This window comes from Aegilops tauschii, chromosome 3, assembly GCF_002575655.3.
Source record: "Aegilops tauschii subsp. strangulata cultivar AL8/78 chromosome 3, Aet v6.0, whole genome shotgun sequence".
NCBI lineage: Eukaryota > Viridiplantae > Streptophyta > Magnoliopsida > Poales > Poaceae > Aegilops > Aegilops tauschii.
Window position 1 is genome coordinate 471,357,927 of NC_053037.3, and position 19,939 is coordinate 471,377,865.

The following is a 19,939-nucleotide window of genomic DNA, read 5'->3' on the forward strand; positions in this document are numbered from 1 at the left end:
AGCTACACACAATGCATAAGTCATGACAGTTGTGCTCTCAGGTGCTAGCGTTTGTTTTAGAAGGTGATGACACAACATAAAAGTAAATAGATAGTCCCTTCACAGAGGGAGGCAGTGATTTGCAGAGGTGCCAGAGCTCAAGTTTTTAAAATAGAGGTAAATGATATTTTGAGACATGCACCCTTGTCATTTACTTCACGACCATCAGTTATCAATATCTTCCATGCTAAGCACGCTAGTGGCGGTTCCCAAGCGATAAAAGTAAAGGCTTACTCCCCCTCCACCAACAATCACATTCCACGGCTTGTCCGAAACAATGGGTGACATCCAAACCAACAATAGTCCCGGGGGGGTTTTGTTTAATTATTTGTATTTTTGAGTTCGGGACTGGGAATCCCTATTACCGCCCTTTTCTCGTGCGATGGCGAGTGAATAAACACTCGACCTGAGAATAACCCGCTTAGCATGGAAGATACCGACCACCTCCTGTTGTTCCATGAATGATCCAGGCACACAAAAGGGATATTTATTTAGAAGTTTTGAGAGGTAGTACATGAAAATTTACTTAGGACGACAGGGTAATACCGCATATAGGTAGGTATGGTGGACTCATATGGAATAACTTTGGGTTCAAGGTTTTTGATGTACAAGCAGAATTGCCACTTAGTACAGGCGAAGGCCAGCAATTAGATTGAGAAGCGGCCGGCTAGAGAGCAACAACGGTCATAAACATGCATTATGCATAAGTAACATTGGACACTAGCATGAGTCGGATATGAACACCATGAACATAAATATCATAGAGGCTATGTTGATTTTGATTCAACTACATGCATGAACATGTGCCAAGTCAAGCCACTCGAACATTCAGAGGAGGATACCATATCATCATACTACATCACAATCATTTTAACGCAATGTTGATATCCAATATAAATCATTATCCACTCCCGGCTACTAATGCATGGCATGAAAAACTATAATCTCTAATTGTCATCGCAAACATATTTAATCATAATGGGCTGAATCATGGATACTAGGTTAAACATATTTACACAAACAGAACAAGTCGAGTTCATAACAGTTTCTCTCTGCCACGGCCAGTTCACTGAATGTCGTCATTATTGCCTTTAACTAGCACGACCGAGCGATATGAAAATAATAATAGTGGAAGAGTGCCGTGGACTAAGCTGGAATCTGCAAACATTTTATTCAACAGGAGAAGACAAGGTAAAATGGGATCTTTACTAGATCAACAGTTATTCATATGAGAGCCACTCAACATTTTCATCGTGGTCTTCTCCTTGGTACAACTTGAATAAAAAGAAAATAAATTCAGAGAAACACACTGAAATATTTTTGAAGTTTTTGGTTTTCTTGAACAAGCAAATAAAAGGGAAAAGAAAAAACAAGAAAAACTATTTACACGGGAAAGCTCCCAACAAGCAAAAGAAGAACAAGGAAATCTTTTTGGGTTTTCTTTTGAATATTACTACTAAGCATGCATAGAAAGTAAATTAGCTACAACTAATTTTTTTGGTTTTTCTAAAGTTTTTCAAACACACAAGAAGAAAGCAAGAAAATAAATCTAAGCATGGATGATACAATGAAAAAGTGTGAACACCGACTAATGGAATAAGTGAACATGAATATAGAGTCGGTGGAAACACGTACTCCCCCAATCTTAGGCTTTTGGCCTAACTTGGTAGTCGATCAGTAGCCTGGATGGTAGTAGGGGTACTGAGGAGCAGGCATCCACTCATCCCACTGCTGAGGCTCCTCCTCTGCCTCTGCAGCAGCCTGAGCGTTCCGGTAGGCGATGATGTCCGCAGGCATGATCCTATATCCGCCCCTCGCAATAGAATCAAACAAGGCAGGAGCAGGCAACGGAATAATATCACGAGTTTCAATGCTAAAAACCAGGTTATAAGGCATAGGAATGTTAGGAGACTCTTTATCAATGAAATGGTGGTGATCCATGGTTGTGCGGTCTAGGTAAACCTTGGTCAGGGTGTAGTCATGATGGCCTATCTCAACATTAAAGTGAGCCGCCAAACGAGTAGCAAAAATCCCACCATGTATTTTACCCTTGGATTTATTAATGTGGAGGCGACGAGCCACAATAGCTCCCAAGCTATAAGTGTCGTCGCCCTCCAATGCACGAGTAAAACATCAAGGTGTGGTGTACTGAGTGCACCCACCTTCTCTCTAGCAAGCAAGCATTTTGCAATGAAAAGAGCAAAGTAATGAACAGCAGGAAAATGCAAGCGAGCGGCAGTGATGGCTGACACCCCTCTCTCATCTCCCACTGTCAAAGTGCGATAAAAGGTCTCAAACTCCGCCGGCCTAGGCTCGGCTAAGATCCCATCAGAAGGGATCATGCATATGTCACAAAATTCAGTAAGTGGTATCTAATGGTTTTCAGCATATGAATCAAAGCTCACTTCAGGAGGATTATTCCTAGGAAGGAAAGTAAAACTTTGAACAAAGATGTTTGTGAGGATTTGGTGCTGTTCACACTCATCTGCGATGAAGTCGGTGAGGCCAGCATTAGCAGCATATTGTGTGAACTCCTGAAGGATTCCAGCCTCTTCCAGGAACGGGGTGTGCGGCCATTCACACAGCCGTACTTCCGCCAACCTCCGAGGATGGAGATCATTATCAGATGACTCCGCAATAAAACCCTTGGAGTTCTTCTTAGAGCCAAACTTCCTAAAGATATTCATGGTTTTCCTATGAACAAAATTCTGAAATTTATTAGCCCACAAAATTTTCTCAACAAAACTTCACAAAAATGATACCAACTACTCGTGGGGATACATAGAGGCCATAGCAAGCATTCAAACTACTTAGAACTCTAAGAATTCAACATCCAAGCTCACCTACAGCAGCACCAAGAGTAGCTAATTATTCAAAATATAAACCACTAAAACAAAAACTAATTGGACAAACGGTGGAGTCACATACCAAGCAACAATCCCCCGAAACAGTTTCGCAAACGGAGCTTCGAGCAAAGAGATCGAAATCCGCGGGTTTGGGAGCAAGAACACAGGAGAGAGAGCAATGGAGATTTTTTCTGGAGGTGAGTGATGATGTGGTGTGAAGAGATAGGTGAGGGGGCCCACATGGGGACCACAACCCACCAGGGCGCGCCTGGGGGTCCTGGCACGCCCAGGTGGGTTGTGCCCACATGGTGCACCTCCCTCTGATATTATTTGCACCAGAAATTCAGAAATATTCAGGAAAAAATCATATTAAATTTTCACGGCATTCTGAGAACTTTTATTTTTGGGTCATTTTTTATTGCATGAGAAATTCAGAAAACAGACAAAACATGGCATTTTATTTTATTTAACTAATAAAAACAGAGAACAAAACGTAGGGACAGAAGGTAGTGCTTACTAAATTCATCAACTTCATACCGTTCAAAAATGATCCATTAATAAGGTTGATCACGTCTTATTAACAACCACTTTCAATTAGCATGAAACCGGAGAACATTCGTAAATCACTAAGTTACTGCTACCTCTTGAGCACTGCGTTGGTTTTCCCTTGAAGAGGAAAGGGTGATGCAGCAGAGTAGCGTAAGTATTTCCCTCAGTTTTTGAGAACCAAGGTATCAATCCAGTAGGAGGCCACGCTCAAGTCCCTTGCACCTACACAAACAAATAAGAACCTTGCAACCAACGCGATAAAGGGGTTGTCAATCCCTTCACGGCCACTTGCAAAAGTGAGATCTGATAGAGAAGATAAGATAAAACTTTTGGTATTTTTATGATAAAGATTAAAAGTAAAGATTGCAAAATAAACGACGTAAGAAATAGCTTGTTGACGGGAAATTAATATGATGGAAAATATACCCCGGGGCCATAGGTTTCACTAGTGGCTTCTCTCAAGATAGCATAAGTATTACGATGGGTGAACAAATTACTGTCGAGCAATTGATAGAATTGAGCATAGTTATGAGAATATCTAGGTATGATCATGTATATAGGCATCACGTCCGTGACAAGTAGACCGAGTCCTGCCTGCATCTACTACTATTACTCCACACATCGACCGCTATCCAGCATGCATCTAGAGTATTAAGTTCATAAGAACGGAGTAACGCTTTAAGCAAGATGACATAATGTAGAGGGATAAACTCATACAATATGATATAAACCCCATCTTTTTATCCTCGATGGCAACAATACAATGCGTGTCGTTTCCCCTACTGTCACTGGGATCGAGCACCGCAAGATTGAACCCAAAGCTAAGCACTTCTCCCATTGCAAGAAAGATCAATCTAGTAGGCCAAACCAAACTGATAATTCGAAGAGACTTGCAAAGATAACCAATCATACATAAAAGAATTCAGAGAAGATTCAAATATTGTTCATAGATAATCTTGATCATAAACCCACAATTCATCGGACTCGACAAACACACCGCAAAAGAAGATTAAATCGAATAGATCTCCAAGAGAATCGAGGAGAACTTTGTATTGAGATGCAAAGAGAGAGAAGAAGCCATCTAGCTAATAACTATGGACCCGAAGGTCTGAGGTAAACTACTCACACATCATCGGAGAGGCTATGGTGTTGATGTAGATGCCCTCCGTGATCAATGCCCCCTCCGGCGGAGCACCGGAAAAGGCCCCAAGATGGGATCTCACGGGTACAGAAGGTTGCGGCGGTGGAATTAGGTTTTCGTGGTGCTCTTCGATGGTTTGGGGGTACGTAGGTATATATAGGAGGAAGAAGTAGGTCGGTGGAGCCACGAGGGGCCCACGAGGGTGGAGGGCGCTCCCAGGGGAGGTAGGTGTGCCCCCTGCCTCGTGGCCTCCTCGTTGATTGCTTGACGTCCACTCCAAGTCCTCTGGATCACGTTTGTTCCAAAAATCATGCTCCCAAAGGTTTCATTCCGTTTGGACTCCGTTTGATATTCTTTTTCTGCGAAACACTGAAATAGGCAAAAAACAGCAATTTGGGCTGGGCCTCCGGTCAATAGGTTAGTCCCAAAAATAATATATAAATGTATAAATAAGCCCATTAAACATCCAAAACAGAATATATAATAGAATGGAACAATCAAAAATTATAGATACGTTGGAGACGTATCAGTTACCTCAAGGGGGATATGCATTTCCCCAACAATAAGCATTTCATATTTCTTTTTGACAGTAGGTAGAGGTATTTGAAAACTTCCAATAGTGATTGTCGGAGATTTTTCAATAACATTAATACCATTCACTTGGAATTGTTTCTTCGGAAAGTGCACCGTATGCTCATTACCATTGATATGAAAAGTGACCTTGCTTTTATTGCAATCAATAACAGCTCCTACAGTATTCAAGAAGGGTCTACCAAGGATAATCGACATGTTGTTGTCCTCGAGCATCTCAAGTATAACAAAGTCAGTCAAAATAGTAACATTAGCAACAACAACGGGCACATCCTCACAGATACCGATAGGTATGGCAGTTGATTTGTCATCCATTTGCAAAGATATTTCAGTAGGTGTGAGTTTATTCAAGTCAAGTCTTTTATATAAAGAGAAAGGCATAACACTAACACCAGCTCCTAAATCACACAAAGCAGTTTTCACATTATTCTTTTTGATAGAGCAAGGTATAGTTGGTATTCCTGGATCTCCAAGTTTTTTAGGTACTCCATATCTAAAAGTGTAATTAGCAAGCATAGTATAGATTTCAGCTTCCGGTATTTTTCTCTTATTTTTGATGATGTCTTTCATATACTTTGCATAAGGAAGCATTTTCAAGATATCAGTCAAGCGAGTACGCAAAAAGACTGGTCTTAGCATTTCAGCATAGCGTTCAAATTCTTTATCATCTTTCTTTTTAGTTGACTTGGATGGAAAAGGCATAGGTTTTTGAACCCATGGTTCTCTTTCTTTACCGTGTTTTCTAGCAATGAATTCTCTTTTGTCATATCTTTTATTCTTAGGTTGTGGGTTATCAAGATCAACAGGTGGTTCTATCTCAACATCATTGTCTAGTTCTTTATTATTATTTGGTTGAGAGTCTTCATGAACCTCATCATTATCTTTTTCATTATCAAAAGGTGAGTGTTCATTACCAGATTGAGTTTCAGCATCAGAGATAGAAGTTTCATTATCATTATCAGAAGGTTTTTCTATTTCAGGTTCACTAGAAGTATGCATAGTCCTACCATTTTTCTTTTTCCTTTTCTTTCTAGAAGGACTAGGTGCATCAGTGTTAGCTCTTTGTGAATCTTGTTCAATTCTTTTTGGGTGTCCCTCAGGATAAAGTGGTTCCTGAGTCATTTTACCTCCTCTACTTGCAACTCTAACAGCAAAGTCATGTATATTATTATTCATTTCATCAAGAAATTCTCTTTGAGATTTAGCAACTTGTTCTAACTGAGTTTGAACCATAGAAGCATGTTTTCCAACACCTCTAACATCATTTGATATTCTAAACAACAAGTCACTCAAGCGAGCAATCATATCAGAATTGTATTTCAATTAACATTTGCATTGAAGTGATATTGTTTTCTAATGCAGTTTTCAAACTCATAAAGGCATTGACTAGGGTGCATATTGTGAGGATTGTCATTATCATTGAACTTAATTAGAGAATTTACCTCTACCACCTTAGGCAGTGGTGGTGTATTAAGCCCGTGTATTTCTTCAATAGGAGGTAAATTTTTAACATCCTCATCTTTAATACCTTTTTCCTTCATATATTTCTTTGCCTCTTGCATATCTTCAGGACTGAGATATAATATACCCCTCTTCTTCGGAGTGGGTTTAGCCGGTGGTTCAGGAAGAGTCCAATCATCATAATTTTTCAATATATTATTCAATAATTCTTCAGCTTGTCCAATAGTTCGTTGCCTGAAAACACAACCAGCACAACTATCTAGGAAATCCCTATAAGCATCCGTTAGTCCATTATATAAGATATCAAGTATTTCATTTTTCTTAAGAGGATGATCAGGCAAAGCATTAAGTAACTGGCAAAGCCTCCCCCAAGCTTGTGGGAGACTCTCTTCTTTAGTTTGCACAAAGTTAAATATTTCCTGTAAAGCAGCTTGTTTCTTATGAGCAGGGAAATATTTTTCAGAGAAGTAATAAATCATATCCTGAGGACTACGCACACAACCAGGTGCAAGAGTATTGTACCAAGCTTTAGCATCACCCTTTAATGAGAAAGGAAATAATTTGAGAATAAAGTAGTAGCGAGTTTTCTCATCATGAGTAAAAAGGGTGGCTATGTCATTCAACTTAGTAAGATGTGCCACAACAGTTTCAGTTTCATAACCATGAAAAGGATCAGATTCAACCAAAGTAATTAACTCTGGGTCGACAGAGCATAATCATTATCATCAATAAAGATAGGTGAAGTAGCAAACTTAGGATCACATTTCATTCTAGCATTCAGAGATTTTTCTTTATACTTGCATAATAATTTCTCTAGATCATCTTTATCCTTACAAGCAAGAATATCTCTAGTTGTTTCTTCACTCATAACATAACCTTCCGGTACCTTAGGCAATTCATATCTAGGAGGGCCAGTTCTAGCACGTGTTTCAGGAGATTCAGTTTCAAGCTCATCATCAGAGTCAACAACAGCATGTTGTATTACTCTAGCAATTTGTTTATCAAGAGAATCACCAAGTGGCACATCATCATTATCAAGCAAGGTACTAGCATCATCATAAGCATTATCCATAGCAGAAGTAGCATCATCAATAACTTGTGACATATCAGAATTAATAGCATGTGGTGGTGTTGCAAGTTTACTTATAACAGAAGGTGAATCTAAAGCATGTTGGAAATATGCCCTAGAGGCAATAATAAATGGTTATTATTATATTTCATTGTTCATGGTAATTGTCTATTGTTCATGCTATAATTGTATTGTCCGGAAATCGTAATACATGTGTGAATACATAGACCACAACGTGTCCCTAGTAAGCCTCTAGTTGACTAGCTCGTTGATCAACAGATAGTCATGGTTTCCTGACTATGGACATGGGATGTCATTGATAACGGGATCACATCATTAGGAGAATGATGTGATGGACAAGACCCAATCCTAAGCATAGCATAAAAGATCGTGTAGTTTCGTTTGCTAGAGCTTTTCCAATGTCAAGTATCTTTTCCTTAGACCATGAGATCGTGCAACTCCCGGATACCGTAGGAGTGCTTTGGGTGTGCCAAACGTCACAACGTAACTAGGTGACTATAAAGGTGCACTACGGGTATCTCCAAAAGTGTATGTTGGGTTGGCACGGATCGAGACTGGGATTTGTCACTCCGTGTGACGGAGAGGTATCTCTGGGCCCACTCGGTAATGCATCATCATAATGAGCTCAATGTGACTAAGGCGTTAGTCACGGGATCATGCATTGCGGTACGAGTAAAGAGACTTGCCGGTAACGAGATTGAACAAGGTATTGGGATACCGACGATCGAATCTCGGGCAAGTAACATACCGATTGACAAAGGGAATTGTATACGGGATTGATTGAATCCTCGACACCGTGGTTCATCCGATGAGATCATCATGGAACATGTGGGAGCCAACATGGGTATCCAGATCCCGCTGTTGGTTATTGACCGGAGAGGCGTCTCGGTCATGTCTGCATGTCTCCCGAACCCGTAGGGTCTACACACTTAAGGTTCGGTGACGCTAGGGTTGTAGAGATATATGTATGCGGAAACCCAAAAGTTGTTCGGAGTCCCGGATGAGATCCCGGACGTCACGAGAGGTTCCGGAATGGTCCGGAGGTGAATAATTATATATAGGAAGTCAAGTTTCGGCCACCGGGAAAGTTTCGGGGGTTACCGGTATTGTACCGGGACCACCGGAAGGGTCCCGGGGGTCCATCGGGTGGGGCCACCTATCCCGGAGGGCCCCGTGGGCTGAAAGTGGAAGGGAACCAGCCCTTAGTGGGCTGGGGCGCCCCCCTTGGGCCTCCCCCCATGCGCCTAGGGTTGGGAACCCTAGGGGGAGCTTCCCCCTTGCCTTGGGGGGCAAGGCAACCCCTTCCCCCCTTTGGCCGCCGCCCCCCCTTGGAGATCCCATCTCCCAGGGCCGGCGCCCCCCCAGGGGGCCTATATAAAGTGGGGGAGGGAGGGCAGCAACCTACAGCCTTGGGCGCCTCCCTCCTCCCCTGCAACACCTCTCTCTCTCTCTCGCAGAAGCTCGGCGAAGCCCTGCACGAGACCCGCTACATCCACCACCACACCGTCGTGCTGCTGGATCTCCATCAACCTCTCCTTCCCCCTTGCTGGATCAAGAAGGAGGAGACGTCGCTGCACCGTATGTGTGTTGAACGCGGAGGTGCCGTCCGTTCGGCACTCGGTCATCGGTGATTTGGATCACGGCGAGTACGACTCCGTCATCCACGTTCATTGGAACGCTTCCGCTCGCGATCTACAAGGGTATGTAGATGCACTCCTTTCCCCCTCATTGCTAGTACACTCCATAGATGCATCTTGGTGAGCGTAGGAAAATTTTAAATTATGCTACGATTCCCAACAGTGGCATCATGAGCCAGGCCTATGCGTAGTTACTATGCACGAGTAGAACACAAAGCAGTTGTGGGCGTTGATGTTGCCAATTCTTCTTGCCGCTACTAGTCGTTTCTTGTTTCGGCGGCATTGTAAGGTGAAGCGGCCCGGACCGACCTTACATGTACGCTTACGTGAGACAGGTTCCACCGACTGACATGCACTAGTTGCATAAGGTGGCTAGCGGGTGTCTGTCTCTCCTACTTTAGTCGGAACGGATTCGATGAAAAGGGTCCTTATGAAGGGTAAATAGAAATTGGCAAATCACGTTGTGGTCATACGTAGGTAAGAAAATGTTCTTGCTAGAAACCTACAAACCACGTAAAAACTTGCAACAACAATTAGAGGACGTCTAACTTGTTTTTGCAGCAAGTGCTATGTGATGTGATATGGCCAGAAGATGTGATGAATGATATATGTGATGTATGAGATTGATCATATTCTTGTAATAGGAATCACGACTTGCATGTCGATGAGTATGACAACCGGCAGGAGCCATAGGAGTTGTCTTTATTATTTTGCATGACCTGCATGTCATTGAATAACGCCATGTAAATTACTTTACTTTGTTGCTAAACGCGTTAGCCATAGAAGTAGAAGTAATCGTTGGCGTGATGACTTCATGAAGACACAATGATGGAGATCATGATGATGGAGATCATGGTGTCATGCCGGTGACGAAGATGATCATGGTGCCCCGAAGATGGAGATCAAAGGAGCATGATGATATTGGCCATATCATGTCACTATTTGATTGCATGTGATGTTTATCATGTTTTTGCATCTTATTTGCTTAGAACGACGGTAGTAAGTAAGATGATCCCTTATAATAATTTCAAGAAAGTGTTCACCCTAACTGTGCACCGTTGCGAAGGTTCGTTGTTTCGAAGCACCACGTGATGATCGGGTGTGATAGATTCTAACGTTCGAATACAACGGGTGTTGACGAGCCTAGCATGTACAGACATGGCCTCGGAACACACGCAATACACTTAGGTTGACTTGACGAGCCTAGCATGTACAGACATGGCCTCGGAACACGGAGGACCGAAAGGTCGAGCATGAGTCGTATAGAAGATACGATCAACATGGAGATGTTCACCGATCTTGACTAGTCCGTCTCACATGATGATCGGACACGGCCTAGTTAAACTCGGATCATATTTCACTTAGATGACGAGAGGGATGTCTATCTGAGTGGGAGTTCATTAAATAATTTGATTAGATGAACTTAATTATCATGAACTTAGTCTAAAATCTTTACACTATGTATTGTAGATCAAATGGCCAACGTTGTCCTCAATTTCAACACGTTCCTAGAGAAAACCAAGCTGAAAGATGATGGCAGCAACTATACGGACTGGGTCCAGAACCTGAGGCTCATCCTCATAGTAGCCAAGAAAGATTATGTCTTAGAAGCACCGCTAGGTGAAGCACCAATCCCAGAGAACCAAGACGTTATGAATGCTTGGCAATCACGTGCTGATGATTACTCCCTCGTTCGGTGCGGCATGCTTTACAGCCTAGAACCGGGTCTCCAAAAGCGTTTTGAGAAACATGGAGCATATGAGATGTTCTAGGAGCTGAAACTGGTTTTTCAAGCTCATGCCCGGGTCGAGAGATATGATGTCTCCGACAAGTTCTTCAGCTGTAAAATGGAGGAGAACAGTTCTGTTAGTGAGCACATACTCAGAATGTCTGGGTTGCACAACCGCTTGTCTCAGCTGGGAGTTAATCTCCCAGATGACGCGGTCATTGACAGAATCCTCCAGTCGCTTCCACCAAGCTACAAGAGCTTTGTGATGAACTATAATATGCAGGGGGTGGAAAAGACCATTCCCAAGGTATATTCAATGCTGAAATCAGCGGAAGGGGAGATCAGAAAAGAACATCAAGTGTTGATGGTGAATAAAACCACTAAGTTCAAGAAGGGTAAGGGTAAGAAGAACTTCAAGAAGGACGGCAAGGGAGTTGCCGCGCCCGGTAAACCAGTTACTGGGAAGAAGTCAAAGAATGGACCCAAGCCCGAGACTGAGTGCTTTTATTGCAAGGGAAGTGGTCACTGGAAGCGGAACTGCCCCAAATACTTAGCGGACAAGAAGAAGGCCGGCAACACCAAAGGTATATGTGATATACATGTAATTGATGTGTACCTTACCAGTACTCGTAGTAGCTCCTGGGTATTTGATACCGGTGCGGTTGCTCATATTTGTAACTCAAAACAGGAACTACGGAATAAACGGAGACTGGCGAAGGACGAGGTGACGATGCGCGTCGGGAATGGTTCCAAGGTCGATGTGATCGCCGTCGGCACGCTACCTCTGCATCTACCCACGAGAATAGTTTTAAACCTCAATAATTGTTATTTAGTGCCAGCTTTGAGCATGAACATTGTATCTGGATCTCATTTAATTCGAGATGGCTACTCATTTAAATCCGAGAATAATGGTTGTTCTATTTATTTGAGAGATATGTTTTATGGTCATGCCCCGCTGGTCAATGGTTTATTTTTGATGAATCTCGAACGTGATGTTACACATGTTTCATAGTGTGAATACCAAAAGATGTAAAGTTGATAACGATAGTCCCACATACTTGTGGCACTGCCGCCTTGGTCACATTGGTGTCAAGCGCATGAAGAAGCTCCATGCAGATGGACTTTTGGAGTCTCTTGATTACGAATCATTTGACACGTGCGAACCATGCCTCATGGGTAAGATGACCAAGACTCCGTTCTCCGGAACAATGGAGCGAGCAACCAACTTATTGGAAATCATACATACCGATGTGTGCGGTCCAATGAGTGTTGAGGCTCGCGGAGGATATCGTTATGTTCTCACTCTCACTGATGATTTAAGTAGATATGGGTATGTCTACCTAATGAAGCACAAGTCTGAAACCTTTGAAAAGTTCAAGGAATTTCAGAGTGAGGTTGAGAATCAACGTGACAGGAAAATAAAATTCTTACGATCAGATCGTGGTGGAGAATATTTAAGTCACGAGTTTGGTGCACACTTAAGGAAATGTGGAATAGTTTCACAACTCACGCCGCCTGGAACACCTCAGAGAAACGGTGTGTCCGAACGTCGTAATCGCACTCTATTGGATATGGTGCGATCTATGATGTCTCTTACCGATTTACCGCTCTCATTTTGGGGCTGTGCTTTAGAGACTGCCGCATTCACTTTAAATAGGGCTCCGTCGAAATCCGTTGAGACGACACCGTATGAATTATGGTTTGGGAAGAAACCTAAGCTGTCGTTTCTAAAAGTTTGGGGATGCGATGCTTATGTCAAGAAACTTCAACCTGAAAAGCTCGAACCCAAGTCGGAAAAATGCGTCTTCATAGGATACCCTAAGGAAACTATTGGGTATACCTTCTACCTCAGATCCGAAGGCAAGATCTTCGTTGCCAAGAACGGGTCCTTTCTAGAGAAGGAGTTTCTCTCGAAAGAATTGAGTGGGAGGAAAGTGGAACTTGATGAGGTGATAGTCACCCCTTCCGAACCGGAAAGTAGCGCAGCGCGGGAAAATGTTCCTGTGGTGCCTACATCGACTGGGGAGGAAGTTAATGATGATGATCATGAAGCTTCGGATCAAGTTACTGAACTTCGTAGGTCCACAAGGACACGTTCCGCACCAGAGTGGTACGGCAACCTTGTCCTGGAAATCATGTTGTTAGACAACGGTGAACCTTCGAACTATGAAGAAGCGATGGCGGGCCCGGATTCCGACAAATGGCTAGAAGCCATGAAATCCGAGATAGGATCCATGTATGAAAACGAAGAATGGACTTTGACTGACTTGCCCGATGATCGGCGAGCCATAGAAAACAAATGGATCTTTAAGAAGAAGACGGACGCGGATGGTAATGTGACCATCTACAAAGCTCGACTAGTCGCTAAGGGTTATCGACAAGTTCAAGGGGTTGACTACGATGAGACTTTCTCACCCGTAGCGAAGCTGAAGTCCGTCCGAATCATGTTAGCAATTGCCGCATACTATGATTATGAGATATGGCAGATGGACGTCAAAACGGCATTCCTTAACGGCTTCCTTAAGGAAGAGTTGTATATGATGCAGCCGGAAGGTTTTGTCGATCCTAAGAATGCTAACAAAGTATGCAAGCTCCAGCGCTCAATTTATGGGCTGGTGCAAGCATCTCGGAGTTGGAACATTCGCTTTGATGAGATGATCAAAGCGTTTGGGTTTACACAGACTTATGGAGAAGCCTGTGTTTACAAGAAAGTGAGTGGGAGCTCTGTAGCATTTCTCATATTATATGTGGATGACATACTATTGATGGGAAATGATATAGAATTCTTGGAAAGTATAAAGGCCTATTTGAATAACTGTTTTTCAATGAAGGACCTTGGAGAAGCTGCTTATATATTAGGCATCAAGATCTATAGAGATAGATCAAGACGCCTCATTGGTCTTTCACAAAGTACATACCTTGACAAGATATTGAAGAAGTTCAATATGGATCAGTCCAAGAAGGGGTTCTTGCCTGTATTGCAAGGTGTGCAGTTGAGCATGGCTCAATGCCCGACCACGGCAGAAGATATAGAAAGGATGAGTGCCATCCCCTATGCCTCGGCCATAGGGTCTATTATGTATGCCATGCTGTGTACCAGACCTGATGTAAACCTTGCCGTAAGTTTGGTAGGTAGATACCAAAGTAATCCCGGCATGGAACACTGGACAGCGGTCAAGAATATCCTGAAGTACCTGAAAAGGACTAAGGATATGTTTCTCGTTTATGGAGGTGGCGAGGAGCCCATCGTAAGGGGTTACGTCGACGCTAGCTTCGACACAGATCTGGATGACTCGAAGTCACAAACCGGATACGTGTATATTTTGAATGGAGGAGCAGTAAGCTGGTGCAGTTGCAAGCAAAGCGTCGTGGCGGGATCTACATGTGAAGCGGAGTACATGGCAGCCTCGGAGGCAGCACAGGAAGCAGTCTAGATGAAGGAGTTCATTACCGACCTAGGGGTGATTCCCAATGCGTCGGGCCCGATGACTCTCTTCTGTGACAACACTGGAGCTATTGCCCTTGCGAAGGAGCCCAGGTTTCACAGGAAGACCAGGCATATCAAGCGTCGCTTCAACTCCATTCGTGAAAGTGTTCAAAATGGAGACATAGATATTTGTAAAGTACATACGGACCTGAATGTAGCAGATCCGTTGACTAAACCTCTCCCTAGGGCAAAACATGATCAACACCAGGACGCAATGGGTGTTCGATTCATCACAATGTAACTACATTATTGACTCTAGTGCAAGTGGGAGACTGTTGGAAATATGCCCTAGAGGCAATAATAAATGGTTATTATTATATTTCATTGTTCATGGTAATTGTCTATTGCTCATGCTATAATTGTATTGTCCGGAAATCGTAATACATGTGTGAATACATAGACCACAACGTGTCCCTAGTAAGCCTCTAGTTGACTAGCTCGTTGATCAACAGATAGTCATGGTTTCCTGACTATGGACATGGGATGTCATTGATAACGGGATCACATCATTAGGAGAATGATGTGATGGACAAGACCCAATCCTAAGCATAGCATAAAAGATCGTGTAGTTTCGTTTGCTAGAGCTTTTCCAATGTCAAGTATCTTTTCCTTAGACCATGAGATCGTGCAACTCCCGGATACCGTAGGATTGCTTTGGGTGTGCCAAACATCACAACGTAACTGGGTGACTATAAAGGTGCACTACGGGTATCTCCGAAAGTGTCTGTTGGGTTGGCACGGATCGAGACTGGGATTTGTCACTCCGTGTGACGGAGAGGTATCTCTGGGCCCACTCGGTAATGCATCATCATAATGAGCTCAATGTGACTAAGGCGTTAGTCACGGGATCATGCATTGCGGTACGAGTAAAGAGACTTGCCGGTAACGAGATTGAACAAGGTATTGGGATACCGACAATCGAATCTCGGGCAAGTAACATACCGATTGACAAAGGGAATTGTATACGGGATTGATTGAATCCTCGACACCGTGGTTCATCCGATGAGATCATCGTGGAACATGTGGGAGCCAACATGGGTATCCAGATCCCGCTGTTGGTTATTGACCGGAGAGGCGTCTCGGTCATGTCTGCATGTCTCCCGAACCCGTAGGGTCTACACACTTAAGGTTCAGTGACGCTAGGGTTGTAGAGATATATGTATGCGGAAACCCAAAAGTTGTTCGGAGTCCCGGATGAGATCCCGGACGTCACGAGAGGTTCCGGAATGGTCCGGAGGTGAAGAATTATATATAGGAAGTCAAGTTTCGGCCACCGGGAAAGTTTCGGGGGTTACCGGTATTGTACCGGGACCACCGGAAGGGTCCCGGGGGTCCACCGGGTGGGGCCACCTATCCCGGAGGGCCCCGTGGGCTGAAAGTGGAAGGGAACAAGCCCTTAGTGGGCTGGGGCGCCCCCCTTGGGCCTCCCCCCATGCGCCTAGGGTTGGGAACCCTAGGGGGAGCTTCCCCCTTGCCTTGGGGGGCAAGGCAACCCCTTCCCCCCTTTGGCCGCCGCCCCCCCTTGGAGATCCCATCTCCCTGGGCCGGCGCCCCCCCCCCCCCAGGGGGCCTATATAAAGGGGGGAGGGAGGGCAGCAACCTACAGCCTTGGGCGCCTCCCTCCTCCCTTGCAACACCTCTCTCTCTCGCAGAAGCTCGGCGAAGCCCTGCAGGAGACCCGCTACATCCACCACCACACCGTCGTGCTGCTGGATCTCCATCAGCCTCTCCTTCCCCCTTGATGGATCAAGAAGGAGGAGACGTCGCTGCACCGTACGTGTGTTGAACGCGGAGGTGCCGTCCGTTCGGCACTCGGTCATCGGTGATTTGGATCACGACGAGTACGACTCCGTCATCCACGTTCATTGGAACGCTTCCGCTCGCGATCTACAAGGGTATGTAGATGCACTCCTTTCCCCTCGTTGCTAGTACACTCCATAGATGCATCTTGGTGAGCGTAGGAAAATTTTAAATTATGCTACGATTCCCAACAAAGCAGAACTGGATGGCAGTTCCTTACCTCCCCTCGTCTTTGAGGGGAATATCTTAGTCTTAGCATCCTTCAGATTCTTCATAGTGATAATATGATAATAATCCCGAGTGACTCAACAAATATAGCTATGCTCCCCGGCAACGGCGCCAGAAAAAGGTCTTGATAACCCACAAGTATAGGGGATCGCAACAGTTTTCGAGGGTAGAGTATTCAACCCAAATTTATAGATTCAACACAAGGGGAGCCAAAGAATATTCAAAGGTTTTAGCAGCTGAGTTGTCAATTCAACCACACCTGGAGATTAATTATCTGCAGCAAAGTGATCAATAGCAAAGTAGTATGATAGTTTTGATAATAGTAGCAGCAGTAACGGTAACGGTAACAACAATAGCAGTAATTTTGTAGCAAGTGTAACAATGATGATAGCAGTAGTAACTTAGCAAGAACAATATAAGATAAATTCGTAGGCATTGGATCGGTGACTTGTTGGATGATATTCATGATGAGACGGTTATAACCTAGGGCGATACGGCACTAGCTCCAGTTCGTCAATATAATGTAGGCATGTATTTCGTAAATAGTCATACGTGCTTATGGAAAGAACTTGCATGACATCTTTTGTCCTACCCTCCCGTGGCAGCAGTGTCCATATTGGAAACTAAGGGATATTAAGGCCTCCTTTTAATAGAGAACCAGAACAAAGCATTAACACATAGTGAATACATGAACTCCTCAAACTATGGTCATCACCGGTAGAAGTCCCGGTTTCTGTCACTCTGGGGTTGCCGGATCGTAACACATAGTAGGTGTCTATAACTTGCAAGATCGGATCTAGAACATGGATATAATGGTGATAACATAAACGGTTCAGATCTGAAATCATGGCACCCGGGCCCAAAGTGACAAGCATTAAGCATGGCAAAGTCATAGCAACATCAATCTTAGAACATAGTGGATACTAGGGATCAAGCCCTAACAAAACTAACTCAATTACATGATGAATCTCATCCAACTCCTCACCGACCAGCGAGCCTACAAAGTACTCACTCCCGGTGGGGAGCATCATGGAATTAGCGATGGATAAGGGTTGGTGATGACGAAGAACGAAGATCCCCCTCTCCGGAGCCCCAAACAGACTCTAGATCTGGCCTCCTGATGAAGAACATGAGGTGACGGCGGCTCTGTCTCGTGGATTGCAATAATTCTTTCTCCCTGTTTTTTGGGAAAAATAGCCCACCCAGGTGCCCCTCTCCGGTAGGTCTTGGCTCCAGAAATTCTTATTTATTATATTAAAATTCCTCGCAAAGTTTCATTCCATTCCGAGAAATTTTATTTCTGCACAAAAACAACACCATGGTAGTTCTGCTGAAAACAGCGTCAGTCCGGGGTTAGTTTCGTTCAAATCATGCAAATTAGAGTCCAAAACAAGAGGAAAAGCGTTAGGAAAAGTAGATACATTAGAGACATATCAATATCATCTACGCATAGACCTGGCTCGGATGCCACTGTTGGGAAACGTAGCATGCAATTTCAAAAAAATCCTACGCTCACGCAAGATCTATCTAGGAGATGCATAGAAACAAGAGGGGGAGAGTGTGTCCACGTACCCTCGTAGATCGAAAGCGGAATCGTTTGACAACGCGGTTGATGTAGTCGAACTTCTTCTCGTTCCGACCGATCAAGCACCGAACGTACGGCACCTCTGAGTTCCGCACACGTTCAGCTCGATGACGGCCCTCGAACTCTTGATCCAGAAAAGTGTCGAGGGAGAGTTTCGTCAGCACGATGGCATGGTGACGGTGATGGTGAAGTGATCCACGCAGGGCTTCGCCTAAGCACTACAAAGATATGGCCGGAGGCGTAAACTGTGGAGGGGGCGCCGCACACGGCTAACAATTGTTGGTGTGTGTTCTAGCGGTGCCCCCCCCTCATATATATATAGGTTGGAGGGGAGGAGAGGTAGCCAAGGGGGCGCCCTAAGTAGGAGGAATCCTACTTGGGCGCCTCCCAATTCGGCTTTCCCCCTTTCCTATTCCTATTCGGTGTAGGAAGGGAAGAGGGGGAAGGGGGAATCCTATTCCCTTTTTCCTTTCCTCCTTCCCCTTTTCTACTCCAATTTGGCCAGCCCATATGAGGGGGGCGCACCAGCCCCTTTATGGCTGGTACGTTTCCCCTCTTGGCCCATAAGGCCCATATCTTTTGCTGGTGGTGCCCGGAACCCCTTCCGGTGACCCGATATGTACCTGGTACCCCCAGAACACTTCCGGTGTCCGAATATCATCGTCATATATATGAATCTTTACCTCTCGACCATTTAGAGACTTCTCGTCATGTCCATGATCTTAGCCGGGACTCTAAACAACATTCGGTCACTACTGCAGGATGGTCCAAACGCGACACTACGATCAGAGACCCTTCGACGAAACTGTGTGTGATGCCATAATCGCAAATGGTGGTGTAAAAAACCGTCAAAAAAGGTGCAAAATGTTTGCGATGAAGGATGCATCAAACACGGTTCAGATTTTAGTTGCGTGTGTGATGGAGGGCATACGGTTCAGTTCAATTAACTATTTGGGATGAGGAGGAACAAAAGAAACGGGCAGCCAGATGAAGGCGTGTGCGATATACAGCATACGGTTTACTAGGATGAACTGTGTGTGATTAGGCAACACAATGGAAATGGTTCAACTGAACAAGATGTGTGTGATACGCAGCAAACAGGTCCGTAATCAAAAATGTGTGCGAAGACCAATAATAACACAGACGATTGCTGCTAATAAGCCATGTGATTTACTCTGTCTACAGTAGAATAACATGTATATATATATAACTGAAATAAACATCCAATTACATAAGTGACTACACAGATCATTCGCACACACCTCAATCAACAATTGCATGCATTCTAAAGTAGGAGAAAAGATCGTCTAGTCATCTACTTCTTGTGATGCTCCCGCCACTGCTATGTGGCTTGATCCCTCGTCTGGGGTAGGAAGAAGATAGTTCCTCATGTCAACGATCCGCCTGTACATCTTGTAGCTTGTGTACGCGTCCTTGGCTGCGTACTTGACGTGTTCTTCATCCAGTCTCTCATGCCAAACACGGTGCCATGCGTTCTTGTCCTTCTTGCTCTCTTCCTTCATCTTCGCGTAGTACGGGTCGATGATGGCCGAGGCGAGGTCAACCAGGGAGTTCAGTTTGTTGTTGTCGCTCCCCCAAACCTTGTAGTGGTGCTGGATGTTGACAACATTCGGGCATTTCAAGCCCGAAACCTTGAGCGCTTATAGATCGTTGGTGGTGTCCACAATAGCGAAACTGTAGTCGGAGCTGTTGATAAACCTGGAGAAATGCTCGCAAGGCCTTGTGGCAAGGTGGT